Source organism: Haliotis rufescens, unplaced genomic scaffold (assembly GCF_023055435.1).
Source record: "Haliotis rufescens isolate VD_foot unplaced genomic scaffold, xgHalRufe1.0.p SCAF_17, whole genome shotgun sequence".
Lineage (NCBI taxonomy): Eukaryota > Metazoa > Mollusca > Gastropoda > Lepetellida > Haliotidae > Haliotis > Haliotis rufescens.
In genome coordinates this window covers 30,984,192-31,000,835 of record NW_025963857.1, presented here as the reverse complement: position 1 = coordinate 31,000,835, position 16,644 = coordinate 30,984,192, and the positions used below count along the sequence as shown (strand labels likewise).

The 16,644-nt window shown below is 40.6% G+C and overlaps 1 protein-coding gene across 1 annotated transcript in view; it reads right to left on the bottom strand.

Annotated features, from left to right (window-relative positions):
• Positions 1–7,058, bottom strand: part of LOC124142525 (small conductance calcium-activated potassium channel protein-like) — a 113,354-nt gene extending 106,296 nt beyond the window's left edge. The window contains exon 1 of the mRNA XM_046511045.2: positions 6,653–7,058. The gene's annotated coding sequence lies outside the window, so the exon portion shown is untranslated. The remainder of the gene's footprint in view (positions 1–6,652) is intronic.
• Between the last annotated feature and the right edge of the window lie 9,586 nt (positions 7,059–16,644).

Genomic DNA, 16,644 nt, shown 5'->3' with positions numbered 1-16,644 from the left:
GTGAGGTATTATATGGGTATTTCTTTGATGCCGTTCCCCACTTCGCCGTGTTCTGAGCAAGCGTCTGATGCAGGCTATGACGATGTTATCATACAGTATTAAGGTATTAGTATAAAGACATGGCTAGTTGGGTATTAAGTAGGCGTGTGATGCCTTGTTGGTTGGCCGACGCTGAATGTTGATTTTCTGTGAGCAGAATACTGTGTAAAAAGAAATGAGACTCGAATGGGGATTGTGTGTAATCTACACACCCCGCTACAGTTGACTCTACCATAGCCGGTATCTGAGTATAGTAACATTGTCAAAATCGACAGTACAGTATGGTCTTTGTGAAATGTTTACATGTCATTATTGAATAGAATACTTTGAATAAGCTGAATTCTGCCTGTGCCAACATTGCAGACACTGTGTCAGTGTCACTGTATGTCGGTTTACACAGAGTTCGTTTTATTAAGGGTGGGGCATCCCAGGCCTGATATCATTGAAATGCTGTTTAAAGCAGCATCAAACCAACATGGATTTTGATCTATGCGATTTGACATTTTCACAATTATTTAAAACAAAAAAGAATTCCCAATTGTGTATACATTGTAGGTTTTTCGAATAAGACAATCGGGGTTTAAGCCTACTATTACCCAATCCTTACCCACAGCCCTGCGGTCAAAAAAAGATTTAAGTTCTTCGCCGCTAATTGGCATCTAAATTAAACGAAACCGTCATGCATAAATACGATTTTCATGTTCAAACACATGCTGAGAACATCACAGGACAAGAGTAAAGACACTGCATCAGACTAGGGTTGCAGCTGCTAATTTTACGGCTGGCTCTTAAGGCTGACGGCTGGAAAAGCCTGATACTGACGAAGACAAGCTCTGACACGATGTTATTTCCGTGTAAGGGATAGGATCAGCTACATTATGTATTTGTAGATTATTGGATACTGATTGGCAAGTTTCCCGTGAAGACACTGGGCGCCTACAAGACTACTGTGACACACCATGGGACCAGATGCCTCTCAGTGTGCAATGTCCTTCACGTGAAAACGTAGGTTTTGTTGTAATTTATTTACCCCGATACAGAGGAGCCGGTTGACAGTAATTTCTATCTTTTTAGGTATGTATAATTTGTGGAATACCCAGGCGTTTAAAGGTCAATATGTGATGCATATTTTCCCCAATGCTTGAACACGTACATTGGGTTCTAGGACGTGCCATCGAGCGCTTAAAGAGACATTGATAGGACATGGAGACTTAACTCTTCACAAATGGCTCCTCGAGAATTGATATTTCGTGGATGATGGTCACTCGATATCACTGCCCAGAGGCATTGTGAACTAGAATATACTGTCCTACGACACAATGATTCCAAGTGTATATTGCCCCCGAGACATTGAGTGAGTGAGTGAGTGAGTTGTGTTTAACGCCGCTTTTAACAGTATTCCAGTTATATCGCGGCGTGTCAGCTTAATGTGGGAGGAAAGCCCGAAGTGATGCAGGTCTCAGACGTTTACCACCACTTCGGTGAAACCCACGAGCACGGGTATGGTGCTGACTAACCTAGAAACATAATCTGGGAGAACCGGGATTCGAACCCACAATAATAGGTTTCTGGCGTGCAGAAGGGACGCAACTCTGCACAGCGAATCGCGGCGGCTTAGACGACTCCCTCCCCCCACCAAGACATTGAGAATATAGAATACTGGTATAAGTGACACCAGATCTTTGTTTACGTAGACAGGAATCATGGACACATGTAGATTCTTAATTATACATAAACGTTGATTTTCTTATTGAAAAATGGGATATTACATTGAGAATAAAAGCGAGAAACATTTTAAGAAACAAATATAAAACATACCGACAAAGGCTTAAAAAATAACGGCCTTGGAGTTTCCGAATATGAACATTTTTGTGTAGTTATCATTTCAACTTGCTTCAAACTAAACTAGCCATGAATTCATTTCAAACGGTTCTTAACGAACAGCTTCACAACATAATATGACGCTGCTATAAAAATTGATTTTTGATAAATGTTGAAGATAGCCTTACAACAGAACTGTCTGGCTGAAGTTTTTGTAATGGATACTTGTCATGGAGCTGGCGCGTGGGGATGTGAAAGTGTTGCTGTCATTAGCGGAAAATATACGATACCACAAGGCTATTAGGAACCCGATTGGCCGTGAATCCACAGAGGGAACAGCAGTAGGATGAGGTACAATGTGGTTAGTCATATTACAGTTGCACTGTATCCGCTTACTAACGACACGTTGTTCATACGCAGCCAGGTTCACTGCCGTCGTCATCAGTTGTACAACGTAACAGTTTCACAAATACGCCTAAAGTATGGTAGAATGATGTTTGCATTTAGATCTATGAGCCGTCCTGATGGCAGTACATTAAACCTTCAACTAAACGTTGTTGGTAAGGTCCGGAGTACGACCTTGAACTTGTGACCTTGGCCTTTTACAAAATGATTGAATGGGCGAGTGAATATTGCTTAATGCCGCACCGGTAATTTCGCAGCTATTTGTGTACGTCCTGGTTTATGTGAACAGATTGTTTCAAAGCTTGGCATTCTTGCAAATTACGTTACGGCAGTATCCAGATTATGTTTAAATGTAACGCCGCTTTGAAGATTATTACTGTAACAGTTTTACCATGGCGTGCAGTCAACTTGATGTGTCAGGTCGTGACGTCGACAAGTGTAATTAATACTTTGCTGAATGGACTCAAGCGTCTCGGACTTTCCCAAACATCTCAAAATAGTTCTCTTCTGCAGAGCCTTTGGCTAAGCGCTTTTGAGCAAATATTGGAACAAGGCGCTGTAGATGAATCTTATTTCTTTATTTATAACCCTGTATTTATGACTCATTATCAAATAGTGATGATACGAGGTGTTCGCGAAAAGGTAAGCGTATCCTACCTACCCATGGCACCCATCACAAACACATGCAAAGTCAAGACAATTGTTCACCTTAAAAAAAAGGACACATGGGAACACATGGTACAAGTCAAAACAGGTAACTGCATCAGACAAGTTTGGTCACTGATGCGTCAAATTTGGAAATCAAGAACAAAATGTTTTGAATAAGGCCACAAAGAAGCACTTAGGTTTTTATGCAAATGGTGTGAGCAATGAGTGCGACCGGTAGGGCAGGACCTTAGCCCTTTCAGGAACACCTGATGTCATCACATATTTTCAGCTGCAGTGATCCCTTCATATACATGTATCCAAATCTATTTTGCCTTTTACTCCCAATAAAATTTATACCAACGGATAATCGAGACTGCTAATATTAATATTCTCTGGTTGACGTTCTGTATGTGCTTACCCTCTGGATGCCGAGTTTTTTTTCTGACGCACATTTTCCTAAGATCGGAAAAGTAAAGGTTGTGCGAGAATTGTGCTCACGCGGCACTGGATCTACATGTACCTCTGGCTATAAAATTACGCAGAGGTGGAGAATATTAAATTTCCTATTTGATGGTGTAAAGTGAACTGCAAATATTAAACTGGTTTAAAAAAAATACACTTCTAAGTTATATCCGAGAATTGATTCTGCGTTGAAAAACAGTAAATTTTTCCGCTTTTTATCGTACACCGATAAAAGTACTGTGCAACGATTTTTTTATTTAGAAGCTTTACGGAAACTGTGAGCGAACAAAATACTGCCTAATATCTGAAGGACATAACTATATATCAAATGGAGTTATATGCGTATGTATAACGACATACATTCAATGCCAAAAATAGCATGCCGTAAATGACGAAAACTGATTTTTCTCTATGACGTCAAAAGGCGACAGAGAGGTTACACACGTACAAAGAAAAGGGGGCATAACTCCGCTATGCTTAGCCTAGTTTATTGTAACTCAGGTCACTTCGTGAGAATTAGCTGTGGGTAAGGATAATATATTTTCGTGGTGTTTTGTTCACGAGGAACCAAACTATTCAAACACAAATATCGATAAAGAAACTGTATACGTTTAGTTATAATAAAAAAAACCATAAGAAATGATGAAATCGTACTTTATAAAAAATTGACTAATGTTGCACCATTATTAATGGAGCACTAGCCTAATCATCAAATGTAATGAAATACCCAAAAATAACACCATTCTATTTGACGTCATGGCTGGTTTTATGGCTTTGATAACGTCGGAGAAGGACGACAATGGTATTTTGATTAACATATATCTCCCTTAATTTTCGTTCATGGTATGGAAAATCTCGATGTGTAAAACGGAATTTGACGCTTTATCAACACAACATAAAATGACTGCTTTCACCAAGTAAATAATGTCTTGAATATGTAAACAATTAGATAGTTTATCGTGTATCTTAATTGGACAAGACACGCACCTGTTTGGCATCAATGTACGTAATGAAATACCCAAAAGAACAACCAAAATTATATTCAATTTTGGACACATATTTGTTCATTACTATGTTATTATTTCTCGTCATCTCGTCTCCGAATTACACAATAAAAGATGCGAAGAAAGCTCTATTGATATAGAATTATCAGGATAATCGTTTAAAGTTGAACCAACGGGGTACCCAGGCATGGATTTTATCTTTATACATTTTACAATTCCTGGAGAAATAAAGTAAACAGTTTAATATCCTGTGATCACAATATTGAAAAAAAGAAGGAACCCATTGATTATATATTGCAAAACGAGAAGAATAATTCGTAAATTGTTTGTGACTATAACGCGCACCTGGCGAATCGTTAGATATCACTGTTCTGTGTATCAAACGACATAAAAACAATTCCAAGACCAAGACAATTCTTTCAGAAATGTGGGCATATATTTTAACAAAACATATTATCCATTTTGTTTAAGTAATATATTCAGTTTTAGTCATAAAATAAAATGAAACAGATATTCAAGGACATTGGTTATATGAGTGTGTATGGTTTTACGCCGCTTTTAGCAATATTCCAGCAATATCACGGCGGGGGACACCAGAAATGGGCTTCACACGTTGTACCCATGTCGGGAATCGAACCCGGGTTTTCGACGTGACGAGCGAACGCTTTACCACTAGGCTACCCGACCGACCCTGATTATATGAACTTATAATATTGACTATTACACATCACAGGAAATACATACATGTTGCAGCTACATTTATACTTCATCTTGTAACAGTTGTCCAAAGGAAAGAATGATCGTATTCGACACTAAATACCTATCAATTGCTATGTAAACAATGTTCAAACAAACAGAAGATTATCAAAGGTTCGTTCATACATGTTGTGGACCATATTTACGTATGATAACATTTTGAACATAGACAAATATCAAAAGTGAAATTAATTGTGTGAAAAAAATGTATAAAAGATATGCAAAATCTACATCATAACTGAAACTGTAGACAGCATGATACAATGATCGTGTGCAATCTCTTTCAAGGACCTCCACCTCAAAGAAATTACTAAATATGTACAACAATGTTGACGTATGACATCACTACCAGTGACCGACTTTTACAAAATGGCGTGTTCACTGACAACAGTACGCGGGATTTTACGGGGGACTTTCGTTGATTCAGGGATCGTATATACATAAATGTGACATGTAAGTAATCAGAAACATTCTGACAAGCTATGTACTGTTATTTGTTGTTATAATTTTCATTGAAACAAACAGAAATAGTCAGAAATTCCGACAAATACCGTTGTCGTTGTGCGTGAGTTTTCGTCAGTCATTGCGTCACACAGGACGGTCACTTTGACAATTTCTGTTGAAAATATCAAATCATTGCAATGTATCTATTTTAAATTCCCTAATTTTTCCTACTATTATCTTGCTATGCATATTCTGAAAATGTTGAGCCAATATGTTGAAAGAATAGACGAATGGATAGCTCAAAATAGGAGAAAATGCTACACTGTAAAATCTGTATTTTGCTTTGTTTACATTTCAAACAAGTGCAGTTTTTCGAGCACAGCGTTCTTTTTCACACCTAACATATTTTGCTTGATTTCATCCAGCCACTTTGTATTGGTGACAAAGACCATTGGTCATTTGATTCTAAAGTGTATGAGGAATTCAAGGATGTGTATATCGAAGCTAAGTTTGAAATATACGTGATGTTACAGGCGCCTCATAACCGGTGTACCTGAAACGTGATTTTGTAAACACTAGCCAATATGGCGGAAAGTTCACTTCGGCGTTCGTGTTTGCGTATTTTCCAAAACATTCTAAACGATTCTAGGGTTATCGGAACCGTTTTGGAATGATCATTGGTGATTTCACAAAAGACAGATACCCGTGATCACTAATTTGTTATTTTTGAAATTCATTTCTTCGAATAAATATCCTAAATTTAGATTTCAAAACATGCTGTAAATAACGCCGTGAGTGGTGATTTAGTAATGTGTAAAAAATGGCGACATTTACGGTGTACGTAATTTTCAGAGGTCATTTTCAGTACTTTTGCTTGGCCTAAAATGCCAGACGAGAGGATAATATCACAGATCAGGGAATTTCCCACCTTATTCAAAACTGTGAAGTGTATTTGTGTGGGTGATGTATTTTGTATTTGTATTTGTATTCGACTTCAAAGTGAGGGTTGTAGAGGAGGGATATATATGTCTCTGTGGCATCCAGGGGGATAAAGTAACAGATCTAAGTCTCACCTTAAAAAATGGCTTCTCTCGGTACACGTCGTGACGCAGAGATCGAAGTCTGTGGAACCTCACAATATATAACGCTCTTGAAGTCGCACGTAAACCCGAACGACGTCACATGTCAAAATGCTCTATCACAGCGTATGAAATGTCTTGCGACGTAAGTTCAGGGCCTCGTGACGTCATGTCTAAAACCTCGCAGTCACAACACACATGTCACGCCATGACATTGCAACCGTCACGATGCTTTGAAGAAGTAAACACCATGCTGCCACATCGAAAGGCTCACAACGCTCTCGCTGACATACTGCATTCGCTCAGAATGAACTGCGTTTGGAAATAGAGCTAGTAGTCACATCAGCTGTTGCATCATCAAGACAGTGTGGATTATTTCCCCGTCAGGTCGACATTGAACACTGCATCACTGATATGACGGCTTGTCAGACTGCGTCAGTGTGCTGTGAGCTGCAACAACAGATGCAGCAACAACTATTTCAATATTGCAGCCATCATATTCACTGTCCGCGGATTATTCCAAACCAACGCACACCAATGTCACTCCGATTGCATTTCCAATCATCCATGTACCATTCTATTCAGTCGCCTACTATTATGTGAAGCAGGACATTAGCATGTGGTTTCCAGTTGTATGTAACCCCATGTGCACCTGTGTTTGAAGGCCTTTAATGAATTCCTGCATGTGTGTATTATTGGTCATATTGTCACTATTGGCTTGAGAGCAATCTTCTCTCGTGTCGACTCTGTTCGCCTGTCGCTGTCACAAACATGAAAAGGCTGGTGTGTCCACCGAGCTTACATCAGGACATGCTGTACAACGTGGTCGTCACGACGCAACTGTCGCAACTCTTGTTACATAGCATGGTAGTTGCAGCATTAGGTTTAAGATATCCCAACTTAATAAACGGTTAGGTGATGAATGTGTACAGGCGTGGCGACGTGAACCTGTGTGTATTTTTAGTGGGGCACCTGCTGAAGTGATGTACAGCCGCACCGCGTTGTATAGAACTTCGATGTGTCGAATTCCCACTTGTAGGAATTCATTTGGGAGTCCCAAGTATTCAAATAGAGCATAAAACTCCCCTATTGTCTCGAACCCCGGAAAACTCGAAATCTTTTCCAGGTCCCCACGAGGATACACCCGATGACGTAATAATGTACGTTGTAGTGATACACCTGATGACGTGATGTACGTTGTAGTGATACACTTGATGACGTGATGTACGTTGTAGTGATACACCTGATGACGTGATGTATGTTGTAGTGAGACACTTGATGACGTCATGTACGTTGTAGTGATACACCTGATGACGTGATGTGTGTTGTAGTGATACACCTGATGACGTGATGTGTGTTGTAGTGATACACCTGATGACGTGATGTATGTTGTAGTGATACACTTGATGACGTGAAGTACGTTGTAGTGATACACTTGATGACGTGATGTATGTTGTAGTGATACACCTGATGACGTGATGTATGTTGTATAGCTCAATATATACCAGCATATTTGCAAAGATGGTGGGTACAACACAATGTGACTGATGCAGTCTAACGGTTATTGCCATCCGTTCTTTCTTCCCTCAGGCAAATAATAACCCACACGACCGTTGTCTACGTGATCTAAAGGCCAATCCAATTTCAGCCGTCTGTCTGGCATTTAATGTTTCCACCTCATAATTAAAATTTGAGATGCCAGAACTGCCTCAACCTCCCTTCATTGCGTATTGCTGCACATGCGGGAAGGCCTTCAATACTCAACATCAATAATCAAGCAATTGATTTGTTCGCAGTGCTTTTGGAGTCTCGGCGAATTTAAATTCGTACCATGCATCTGTGAAAATAGATGCACAAATATAGCATCAAACGAAAGCAGCGTTTGCCGTAATTGTAGTCCTACCTTTAACCGCATCTTTAAAACGTATGAACGTGCGTGCCTGCATTAAGACAATAGGAACTGGTTTGGCTACGCTTCTAAATACATGGCGTACGTAGTTTAGAGACTATTATTATTCTCGCTATCCCGAAAGCAGATACATTATAGAGCGAAAAAGGTCTGAAACAAGAACGGTGCGGAAATAGAAGCCATGGCAATTTAGTCCGAAAGAGGAAAAATGACAGATTTTATCTCTCGCCAATTTTGTCTTTGAAGACTTTTTGGTGGTTTTATTTCAATTTCAGTGGATCTTTTCGAAATCGTCTACTTTAAGCTCCTAAAAGACTTCTTTAGACATGTAGAAATTAGCGACCACCCCTTTCCATGATCATAAGGAATCTTTGCTGGACGCAGAGTCCATTACCCGGTTCCGGCTAAGCATGTGGTTATGAATGATCATCACATAGGGATGGTTCACGGTGTCACTGGTCTCTTTTATTCCAATGAAAACATATGAAATACATTAGCGACAAAACACTTAGCGACAAGAAATACTAATATCTGCTAAAAGCAGTGTCGATTGTACGATTCCGACTGTATCATGGGCATGTGTCTATGAATCACGATCAAATATATATATATATATCGATGTACAATATGATACCAGGTGTTTGCGAAAAGGTGAGTGTACCCTGCCCCAATGGTGGCTCCCGTCACAAACACACGGTAAAGAATAACATAACCCAAGGATGTGTTTTGCATATTAAATGTAACGACCATTCCCTTGCCATTGGCGTACCTACCAGCACGGCCATCAATCTAACCCTGTAAATACCAAAAATGGTTGAAAAGAAATTCAATATAATAACACCCTGTCTGGATGAACCTTCCACTTAAACGCTTGGAGTAACAGAACACTTTCAATTACCACACAAGGAACCGATAGGCAGCACTTGCAAAACCTAGATCCTCGTCTTCAGATAATGCCACAATGACATGCCGTGGTCGTTCGTGTCAACTTAAGCGTCCGGGGAGCGTCAGAAGGGAACCATGGATGGCTTGACAGAAGTGGTGATTCCAGCAGCGCTGAAGCGCATACAGATGACCGCACTAAGGGTTAGGGAGGTACAACATGAGATTGAGTGCCGTCATAATGTATTTGATAGCCTTGTGCTTCTTAAGGAGCAGTCATGGGGCTGTTATTGAAGATTCACTTCATAGATGGACTGTGGTCTCACTGGTGTTGCCTTGCAAACGAATAAGGAAACGTTCTTCGTGTGTCTATTACTGGCGAGTCGAGAATTCGCTCTCTTATCTGAATATATATTGCTTTGCAAACAAATATGTTTTCCGTCGTTAAACTAAAGCGGTTACCTCGTCTAAATTGTCAAGACACAAACATTATGAGTAATGAAAGGTATGGTAATTCAATCAATATTCTGTACTTCTGGTAAATTCATAAGGGACTACTTGCTAACCCGCTTCTTGTAAAACCCAGTGCGGGTTCGTAATAAACATCTAGCTCTATACCTCAAACAGTTATCGGGCCTGTTGCAAACAAATTATATGACTAAAAAGATATGTCAACTTTAGGCCCACAAATTGGAAACATAATAACGTTTACTTATCTTTCTCATGGATTAATTCACAACGTTGACTTCGTGTTTGGAAAATGTTGTTTTTGTTATTGTCATGCTATTTGTCTTTTACGCCCAATGGAATAAGTGTCAGTGGAATTTTAATGGAGACTCGTTATTCTCTGTCGTTGAAGTTTTCATATTTGTGAAACTACTTTTTATATGAAAACTAAATTTGAATGATTGTTATCTATTAATCGACATTACGATGGTTTCCGGAAGTATAGAAACTGGTGACAGAAATACTTCATTTACATGTTGTGCCCAAGGCTATGTGAGATTATGCAGTCTTCTACAATGCAATATATTTTTATCTCTCTAGAATTATTAATATTTACATTATTGTTTAACCGTGCATTTTCTATGTATCATATATTCTCGTCGCTCTATGGCTCAAATATTGCAGATGCATCGTTGAGTTTAACGCATTAATTGTTACAGCCATTCCCAGCTTGCCAGGCAACATGTAGCATCTTTTGTGGATTATATCGCATGTGAGGATGGTCTTATGTGCCAAATGTCGTCTTGTACACTAACACACTACAGTGGGTGAGAGAGTCTGGTTTAACGCCGCTTCGAACAGTGTTTCAGTTATATCCAGACATGTGAACTTGGTGAAGGAGAAATCCAGAAGTTATGTAGCTCGTAGATGTGTACTACTTTGGTGAAACCCAAGAGCACGGGCATGGTGCAGACAAATCTAAAAGCAGTACCACTTATCTTCAGACGACTGTACACCGTTACTGAGTTATCGCTAACAATGTAGATATGTGTACATGACAGTGTCGTGAAGCTTACAACCGCCAGTGGTGTAGTGATGGAGTGTTTGTCGAAGAGCGGAAGGTCGGAGGCTCATATCAAACTATGTTAAAAGATGGTACTAGCTGTTACCCTGCCTGGCGTTCGACATTACGGGGGAAAAATGGACTGGCCCGTTCGAAGTTAATATTACTGCGGCATGGTGTCCAAGAAATACCAAAGCCATTACCATCTAATGGAACAGACTTTGCCTCCTTCGTCGGATGAGTGAGTGAGTAAGTGAGTTTGGTTTAACGCCGCTTTTAACAGTGTTCCAGTTACATCGCGGCGTGTCAGCTTAATGTGGGAGGAAAGCCCGAAGTGATGCAGGTCTCAGACGTTTACCACTTCGGTGAAACCCACGAGCACGGGTATGGTGCTGACAACCTAGAAACATAATTGGGGCGAACCGGGATTCGAACCCTCAATCATAGGTTTCTGGCGTGCCCAAGGGACGCAACTCTGCACAGCGAATCGCGGCGCCTTAGACGACTGGGCCACCCGTGCCCCCTCGTCGGATGAGACGTTAGATGTTTCCACTGCTTTGACTGTTGCGTAGTCCCTTGCTGACAGTGGTGAACCCAAGACTCACCCATGGTTACAGAGATCACCAGCCTGGGAATCATGTGTGCTTAAACCTTTGTGATGTCCGGTTCATTCCTCAACATGTTCTCAACCATCTCAAGAGAGATGCCAACTCTGTTGGTGATCATCCATAATCACATCATGTATTTTATCATCATGTAGAAGATGAAGGTCTTCCTCATCTTGGAGCATCTTCGAGGCTTTCTCTTCCCCCATGAAGTTCGCTACCCAACTCTTAACAGTGACAAAGGAAGAAGCATCATGCATTTTGCCTTCGCCGTTTTGAGTCATTAAATGAATGTCAATATTGTGGGTGAGGTCTACAATCCATTACCACCAAAGTAATTGTCAGGTTACAAATTCAAGTGAGACATACACACAAATACCATGCATGCTGTGAACAAGGACGAGGCCAGCTATTTCATTGCCCTAATTGACACTGGTCAGACCTTGCATATAGAATCCATTCCTGGTGCATGTTTTGTGGTCTTCGGTGGCTCAGTCTTGCAGTACGCCGTGGCTTTCTGTCCCTGGTGGGAGGAGTTCGGGTTTCTGAAGGATAAATTGACATCTTGAATTGAATTCTTGGTGGTAATGTTGTCAAGAATATAAACTACTACTTTTGTTAGCACATACACGTGTTACTGAAAACTGACGATTGCAACCCTAACTATACCACTGGTGTGTGAAACCAAATGACTTCAATCCACGACACCAGGTGTTATGGGAAACGGGTGATTCGTACCACTGAAACACCAAGTGTTCGGGAGGACGTATGTCTCAATGTCACTGAAACACCATGTATTCAGGAGAACGTATGTCTCAATGTCACTGAAACACCAGATATTCGGGAGAACGTATGTCTCCATATCACTGAAACGCCAGGTATTCGGGAGAACTTATGTCACCATTTCACTGAAACACCAAGTGTTCGGGAGAACGTATGTCACAATGTCACTGAAACACCAAGTGTTCGGGAGAACGTATGTCACCATGTCACTGAAACACCAAGTGTTCGGGAGAACGTATTTCTCCATATCACTGAAACACTAGGTATTCAGGAGAACGTATGTCTCAATGTCACTGAAACACCAAGTGTTCGGGAGAACGTATGTCACCATGTCACTGAAACACCAAGTGTTCGGGAGAACGTATTTCTCCATATCACTGAAACACTAGGTATTCAGGAGATCGTATGTCTCAATTTCACTGAAACACCAGGTATTCGGGAAACCTATGTCTCCATATCGCTGAAACACCAGGTGTTTGGGAGAACATATTTCTCCATATCACTGAAACACCAGGTATTCAGGAGAACGTATGTCTCAATGTCACTGAAACACCAGGTATTCGGGAGAACGTATGTCTCCATATTGCTGAAACACCAGGTGTTTGGGAGAACGTATGTCTCATATCACTGAAACAAAACAGGATAGGGAAAACGGATATTTCAATATCACTGACAAAAGGGTTTTTTAAAAACGGTCGATTTCATATCACTGATAGGGAAAACGAGTGGTTTTAATAGACTAAAACGGTCATTATAAAACGCTATATTCATTGAACCGTACCAGCAGACTGTCAAACACAGTTGATCGAGAGGGTCATATCCCCGTCCTCTTCTTCCGAGTCTACCTCATCTCAGTCTATATTCAAGCTGAAACATTGGTCCTGCAGACTGATACTAACTGGTTTAAGGGCCTGACGGAACAACCTGTTTTCGGCACAATCAGATGTCGACTAGATTTTGGCGTCAACTACTTAACGTACTTTGTCCCATGTCATTGTTGCCGAGACACGGTGAGTGCCTGATATTTGTTAGCATGATGACATTGCATTGTGCATAGAACAAAGAAGAAGAGAAAGTGTTAATGACGTAAATAAATGTGAAATGAGGCCAACAAAATGTAGACGCGAAGATTAAATAAGCGTTACATGTTTGGACAAATTGAAAATATTTGCCCCATAAAAAACATCTCAGAGATGAAAACACATGTTTATTCAAATATTGACTTTAGTCAAACATGCCTGGTTCTGCAATACTGTGATAGAATTGAGCTCTCTTTAGATCATGTTTCCCTTGTGGGGCATTCTGGACGGATCTGAATTACTTCAACTTTGTGTACTAAATCCACTCCCTGGTGAGAGCACTTGTTGAACCCTTGGAATTGCTACTGACTTGTTATACAACATGAAATTGATTGTTCTCATGCTTGGACTGCCGCCATGACGTCTCTCGGTCTTGTCGACGATGACGTGTGACAGCGTTAAGGGACGACCACTCGGTTTCCTTCAGATCCGTTAATTTGGCTGAACTGTCTCTACCTTTCCGGGATCCGGACGTCGGCCATTTTACAGGCAATGACTAGCTAGCCTTTTGGGTTGGCGATGACTGCTATTTATTTTTTATTTAACAGGGGCGGTGGGGTAGCCTTGTGGTTTCGCTCGTCACGCGGAAGACCCGGGTTCGAATGTCCATGTGGGTACAATGTATGAAGTCCATTTCTGGTGTCCCCTGCCGTGATTTTGGAATATTGATAAAAGCGGTAAAACCCATACTCACTCTATAATTTGACAGCTTGATTATTGTATACAGTAACCACGATCTAGAGATCTGGTGCGATCTCAATATAGGTCTATGTAACGTGAATGTCTGGTATGTATCTAGCTGCATTGAGTCTACAATGAAAACATTCATCACGTCTATACTTCTGTAACATGTATGCTAAAATAATATTCAATAGAGGTAAAGTATACAGTAAAAGCATATTTTCCGGACGGTGTCGTCCCTTGCGAAACCATCTGCATGGTAATATTTCTTGATATAAGTGGCCAGTGGTAATCGTTCTGAAGGCAGGGTTTCCTGATTAGCGCCCGGATCCAGACTAACACTTGTTGCTATCATATCTCAGAAATGTTTTTTGGCAGACATACTTTATAAAAGTATATTGTTATTTCTAGACCATAGCAAAACATACATGTATGTTGCAACTTATTTGTTGTTCACATTTTTAAGGTTAATTTATCCAATAGTGATTAAATGGGGGGATGATAAATAAAGGTTGTATTGTATTTAGCGACCCTTGGCGAGCTAAATATATAGTATCTATTCTTAATACAGGATATTTACCATCCCCAAACACACAAGCGTGATAACCTCTTTATCATATAATGTCATTCTTCAATTCTGTGCTTGAAAATCGCTTTCCCTCTCTCACAAACATTACCGAAACATTGCGAGTTTTCCTGGAATGCGCGCATTGATATTTATTACGTCACAGGGTAAGTGATGTGTCAGTCGGACAGTGACAGTAGCCAATATAGTACCAACTGAAATCTGTTTCTTATACAGTGCCAAAACAACACAAACGCAAAACAACAATTGTTTTACTTGCCTTTCGCGGCAATGCATCGGACTGTCCGCTAGAGTAACTGCCCTTTGTCAAAGGGAATTAAGCTACTCTAACCCTAGTCTATGAGACGTAACGGCCACGGTCAGACGTTGTTGACAGTCGGCCTGTCCTGTCATATGTACACACAGCGACAAAACGAAACAAGGTAACAATTCGAACATATTTCGACCAACTCCAACTATTTTAACTTGTGGAAAAGGTCTAGTGCCCTCGCAAAATTTCGAAATTTATATCTCCAGAGTTGCCAAAACTTATGAATTTTTAAATGCCTTAGCTACGTCACAGTTAGACACTGATTTTCAGTATATGAGACTGTTCTTTTGATAATGATAGCAATTATCCCTGTAGTTTATCCAGATTCCCGATGGTTAATTCTGACTCGATCGCCGAATGACGAGGGTGACGCCATGTTTGTTTATAAACAGTGAAAGTAGTCCCTACTTGACCTTTGATATTTGATCATATTTGCATCTCTATCCGCATATGACCCAACGGATATCGTTTTTATCCGTTGGCTTTATCCTGCCGAGAAACCTACCCATTATATGATAAAAAGATATATTTTACTAATGTAACTGGCCCTGGGCCCCGTACCACTAAACGATCGTGGCGCTATGACTCTCTCTCTCTCTCTCTCTATGTTGAAGTAAAGAAGTTGCGATCATCTTTGTAGAACGGGGCCCAGAGGTTTAAGGCAGCAAATGTCGCTGTATAGAGTTGTGTCCCTTAGATGTGTCTGGATCCGTTGATCGGGTGGCATTCGAATGGCAGATTTGCATTGAATTTTACCATTACCCAAGCTCGCGGATTTCACAAAGTGGTACGTCACTTCGGACTGTTTAAAGTCGCATAAAAATCAAATCGCTAAGTAAAGAGCTGTATTTATCCGAGAGTAACAGCGAACGATATATGTCTACGGTGTACTAATTGGTGTATAAGATCCATCAGTTTGACCAGTCAATATGTACAAAACAGATTTCTACAGTCTCCACTGAATTGTGGTTTGGGGATTCGCCTTATCGTGCACCCAGTGCATCATCCTGCTTCCATCCTCACCGCATCCTCGTCGTTATCTAATGCAGTGACCACGTGATGTAAACAATGGGCACAAGACTCCATGGAAACCTCCAAAACATTAAGGTAATCAAGTAGATATTCAGACATCCGGGAAGGCTGTGGTTTGCCACAGTCACTATGTGTACTGCTACTGGTTGATGAATTTAGATTATTCCCAGTGAACGCTGAAACATAATTCCCTCAACCACTTTCAAAACCGTTGGGGCTACCAGATAATTAGGTTTCCACGTTTAGTTCGTTTTCTTCAAAGGTTTGAGTTAACAGAACTTAGATGTGAGTGGTAGAGGCGTGTACGTCTCGTTTCATTACACCGACGTGGTTACTTGAGAAATAGTATTGCCAGATGTTGCTTGTCAGCCCCTTGTGTAACCTTCACAACCATGTGTTTGTTAGCCTCACAGTCCCGCAACCATGCCATTGTCCCTTCCATCCAACCCTTACTGGCCCTAATGAAGTAAGTCTAGATGTTCCGCGGGCCCCTTTTCAATTTAAATGTAGTTACTTGTTTCTATCAACATATATTATTTCAGAAACTAATCGTAAGTCTATGTTTATTGAGGTGGTGATTAGGGGCTGGTGGGGGAGGTGTTGACACGG